Raw genomic sequence first — 6,000 nt, 5'->3', positions numbered from 1 at the left:
GCTCCCAATACCAGAATCACCATACGGAGCTATTCCCAGACTCAGAATCCCAAACGGACATCGATAGCATCGAAATGCACTCCAACCCAAATTTACGAAATCCTTCCAAAATGCCAACTCCCACAATAGGTGCTGAAACACTCCCGGGTCATCCAAACCCCAATTCGGGCATACGCCCAAGTCCAAAATCATCATACGAACCTGTTGGAACTTTCCAATCCCGATTCCGAGGTCGTTTACTCAAAAACAAACCTTAGTCAATTCTTTCAACTTAAGGCTTCCGAAATTAGAATTTTCTTTCCAAATCAACTCCGAACTTCCCGAAATTCAATTCCGACTGCGTGCACAAGTCATAATACCTGAAGTGAAGCTACACAAGGTTTCAAACCTCCGAACGATGCGCTGGAGCTCAAAACGACCGGTCGGGTCGTTACATTCTCTCCCACCTAAACACACGTTCGTCCTCGAACGTGCTAAGAATTGCTCTTGAGTTGTCTGAATTTATTGTTTAACACCTCGCGCACCTACCCATGCTACCACAACTCAGTTGAGCATATTAGCTCGAGCCAATCTGAAGATTCTCTCTTCTATTTGATCAAATAAGCCTTAGAGCCAAATTTTAACATCTGAAATTCTCTACCAGGTCTGCTTCCAACATACGAACATCGTTTCGATCACTACACGATGCACCAATACATGATCGCATACATTTACTGAATTCGTACCATGCACCGGGTAACTCACATGACCATAATAACATTCTCTGACAATGATAGTCGAAATCCTATGAATCTGATGCCCACAGCGTACCTCACGAAGCATATAAGTCTCGTTTCAACTCTCGCAATACTGCCACCACCGGAAGGATGTGTAGAAACTCATAACCAACTGCCGAATCACAATTCCTGGAGTCTCTCCCCCCGACAAGAACCATTACCTCATTCTGGACTGAATAACAATATTCACTCTTCAATATACGTTATATAAATCTGAACGCACTGATCCTAGGTCCAAAAGTCTTGTCTCCCCCAGTACAAGTTGCTCAGGCAATAAGCCACTTCCGACACTGCCAAAAGTCTCATGTGATGCCATAATGTGCCAACAAGCTACAAACTCGAAAGTGATACATAAGGAAAATGAACTCTGGAAAGGACTACTCAACCCACATAACTAATTAGACAACCGAAAAGGTGTTATGAACCTTCCTCAGAAAATGGAAAATAAAACTCACGAAAATAGATATAGGGGACTGTACTCAACATCACACTGTTGCGGCGCGTAACCCGATCCAAACAACATACCTGTGGCGGCGTTCCACCCGATCCACACAAAGGAATCTATATAAGGAGATACTTACCGAGCTAGAATGCTCATTATTACAAAATACCCGAATATCGGCCACAAGTACGCTAAGTGCATAACACCATCCCTGGGGAGACAGATAGTGCCATACGCTACAAAAGTCAAGCACAACTAAGGTGCGATATATGATCTGAATCTCGAGAGCCATCCTGCTCACATAACATCATCGCTACGCGGAACCTCAGCACATGTGAAATTTATCAAGCTGTTTCACAACTCACACGGCACAATGTAGTATTATATGAAATAGTCGATGACGAAACGACATCCAACATCCGAATACTCCTCTATAAGGAGCGCTATGCTGAAATGAACACATCCGGCCTAATACAGAGCCTATATTCATATTTAAATCCTTTCATGGACCTCAAGCCGATTCTGATCGCACCGTACTAGGATAATAACTTTTCAAGGGTCCATAATAACCCCTTTTCCCATAACACACAAGAACAACCATCATAACCAGAACAAACTTTCACAGTCCACCACCAAATGAACCAAGCGCCCTCCAGGCATAAATTCCCAAATTAGCGATATTACCACAATCTTCATACTTGGTTTCAATTCTTCAATCAATCAAGTTACTACACGTCACACTTATATAATCTTCCCGTGGGATACGCTCCCATGACCTTCCGTACCAGGTAACAAGTCTGTACATTCATACCATCGGCACTAATGCTGTAAAGTGAATCAAGGATCCGCAAATCAATACACAAAGCCTCTTATACAAGACACCGATCTTAGATGACGCTGAAGACAATACTAGCCTACTCTAAATATCTAAATTCTTTTCCTGCTCATCCGAGCTCATGACATCCTTATCAACACCGAATCACAACCTTGATCCTCAACTTCCAATTCACATGCTGCTCATTGCACCTAATCATGCCAATACGCAAGAGTACAAGAATTTTATCATAATTCCTGAACCCCTAATAGATTAAACACTTCATTATATAGGAACCTTTCACTTAACTCATTTCAGGAGAACCATAGTAGCACGTAACTGAATTCCCAAATCGCAGAAAATATAAACCTTAAGTCATGATCTAAGCCGCCATAACTCTTCCGGGATCCATTTACACAATAAAGCCATTCGAATTAGATACCTCCCAAATCAACCAAGTGGTGGTGGCACTCAAGCCTAAGTGTATAACCACAAACTACATGTATAACTTCACGCTAAAGAAAATGATCACTGCCACAATCATGCTGATTCAACCATTACTATCCGACCTCTCTTCTTCCAATTTATTCTCTACTTGCCTTAGAAATAGTAACAATAGCTCCATTCCAACGTAACAAACCAAATCCGCACTCGTCCTGAGTGAACCCATTTCACGAGACCAAATTTTCTTAAAACCCACAAACCATCTCATACCCTCCTTGTGCGCACATTCGTATCTTCAACTGATACACCCATTTTGATATTTCCTTTCGTGAATCCGAAGTTACTTCTTCCCATTCCTCAATGCCACACCACATACCGAAGATAATGTAGAACACTCCAAGCCACCTTTCATAATCCGCTGCAAAAGCTCGATTCTTAACCATATTGCGGTCTTGAAATCCTTAGGCACCGCATTTTTAACTTTTGAATTCACTAGGACCGTTGTTGAGAGTCACTCACTTTGACTTGTCCCCGAATATAATCAAACTCCATGGATCCACTAGAACATGAACGCCCTCTCAAAGAAGCACCCGGCTGAATCATTCCTTATACACCACTTCCACACGAAGCCTAGACTCTGAGTCTTCCCCAAACTTGAACACGAATCGATAAGGCCAAATATAGCACACATTCCTCAAATCCTTTGCTAAAATTACCGCTGATGTTCTCTTCCCTTAGCCATGGTGACCCATCAATACACTGATAACCAGAAACCGCACTAGTTGATAATTACACAATCTAATCATAGACGGTGGGGCTCCCTCACTTAGCCTGAAGCTACCATTGCATAACCCTGGAACCCACCAAGATTCCTTATCTCCTATTGACATGATCTTGCACAATCAACCCGCCAAATTTCCTCGAAATCCTTATGTTAAACATTTCATGAACATTCCGAATCACTAGCCATATTCACATATTCGACCTCTTATTGGATAACCAGTAAAATTCTTCGTAGAAGCTTCATAAACACCACGCAACCGCTAATCTGCTCACAGGAGATATCCCACCTGTGGAAATTTCATGCCGACATCCTCCAACAACACTACACCGAGTACAATTACTACGAAACCAATAAACCATCCTGAGCCCATGCTCATTCACGAGTTGTACAAGTCAGTTCACTCCTCATGGACATCAACTAAAGGTGTGACAATACATTCCAATCCAAGGTCATGTTGTATCCTGCTTCATATTAAGCAACTCCCTCCTATCACACCCAATCTTCCTCAATGTAGCAGCCAATATTCCAAATTAAGCCCGTAGACCTAGTCACTGTCCATCTTAAATCCCAAATCACTCTAAACTTTACTCAAGACGTGTAATTATCCTACCACGTAACCCATATGCTACCTTGCAACTCTCCCACTTTGGTCAAACCCTCTCCTTTAAGCAAATACTAGACTTCTGTTTCTCATACTTGGCCTTCTAGAATTTTAACCACCGCAAGACACCTCCCACATGTCCTTCCTCATCCTTCGCTGCCCAGTTGTTGTCTTAAATCAAAATCTGTCTCTGTAGTACTTGAACCAATCGACCGATACCGAATTTAAACCTTCCCGACGATCATCTTTCTCGAACCATCCATACTAGGAACATCGCTTCGGTCCTGAACCATTGCACATCGCGGTCTCTTGCAGCCGCTTTCCCGACATCATTTCACTACACCCTGCTCCGAAGGCAAAATCAAAGAAGATCATAACACCAGCGAACCATTATGCATTCAAATAAGGACGACGACACCGCATCACAATGAAAACTCCATCGCACTCGGAAATGCCAAGTCTCGTTACTCCATCAACCCAAATCCGAACATTCATAGTCCAATTGTCTTTCCTTTGCTGTAATTAAATACTAAATCTCAGAATCATGCATTGAGTAAAACCTACTTTCAAGTCATTCACTGCCTCGACGCATAAACAAGCATCCTACCATTTCACGAACACTGTGCGATAGCAACACACAAATCGTTATAACAACCAATGCCAAATCTCAAAGCCTTAGGTAGTACTAATACTGAGCTAAAACGACAGAGCGGCCTCCCACAAGGCGATGACAATATCCCAATTAAATACGCAGTGAGAAACATCCTGCACCACATCTGTAGTACCATTAAACTTCCTCGATTCCCAATTTATAACAAGAGCTTCATGCCGCATAAGATTAAATAGGAAGGAAATGAAGGCATAAGCCTCAAGGAATCGAATCGCACGATGAGGAATCAAGAAGGGAAATGCTCCTAACAGCCCTATAGCATTTCGAAGATAAGTAAACACGTCTCCGTACCGATCCGCAAGACTCTACTAGACTTGCTCATGACTCTTGAGACCTAAGTGAACCTAGTGCTCTGATACCATGTTGTCACAACCCAAAATCCATTAAAGGTCGTGATGGCGCCGGACACCACTGTCAGGCAAGCCAACACTAAATAGTTAATTAAATTCTCATTTTTAGTGTTTCTAAAAACATAAATTTGCTTCAATTTAACTAGTAACAAACGAACTTTAAGAATAATAATAATATTTTTCAATTTCAATACTAAATATCCCATAATCATCCCAGAACCCGGTATCACAAGTGCATGAGCATCAACTAGGAAGATAAAATAAAATACAACACTTGTCCAGAATACAAATCAGATAGGAAAATACATAAGTAACTCTGAAGGGGACTCCGTTGGCTGCGGATCGTAGATGAAAATGCAGTTCACTTAAGTCTCTGCATTTACCACACCTCTGCGCCCGCAAGACTACTAGACATATATGCACCTGTACAAAAATGTGCAGCAAGTGTAATATGAGTACGTAAATCAACGCGTACCCAATAAGTATCCCGCTTAACCTCGAAGAAGTAGTGACGAAGGGTCGACTCGGACGCTTACTATGGCCAACAATAATATATCGATAATATGATGAATTATGGATTTTATAAGGCAGTTGTAAACTCGGTAACATGAAGCAGGTAAATAATTCTTTTGTTAATAGGGGATTTCCAAATTTATTTTCATCTTTTAATAATTATATCTCCGGGCAATGAGGCCATATCAATTATCAATAATTCCAAAACAATCAATTATGTCATACGCAAATCATGTCGAGGTCGTACGGCCCAATCCAATATAATATTAAACTGTGCACTGCCAGAGGGTCGAACGGCACGAACCATACATGCATCTATTTAATCTGCCGAGGCGTTCGGCCCGTTCCTCGAAAGATCAACATATTCAAACAGTCAGTCAATAATTCATCAAGGAGCAATTGTCCAAGGAAATGGCAAATCCTCTTTTAACGGTCAAGAAAATGATGTTTAACCTTTTTGAAATTCATTTACCAAGCTCGATATTATTTAAGCAATTTAAATTGACTATAAGGTTACAAATATCGCAAGTATAGCATGCTTTTGGGTCCTAGACTACCCGGACTTAAGCATAATAGTATCTACGCACGGACTCTCGTCACCTCGTG

This window comes from Nicotiana tomentosiformis, chromosome 1 (assembly GCF_000390325.3).
Source record: "Nicotiana tomentosiformis chromosome 1, ASM39032v3, whole genome shotgun sequence".
Classification (NCBI taxonomy): domain Eukaryota; kingdom Viridiplantae; phylum Streptophyta; class Magnoliopsida; order Solanales; family Solanaceae; genus Nicotiana; species Nicotiana tomentosiformis.
Note: the sequence above shows the minus strand (reverse complement) of the source record.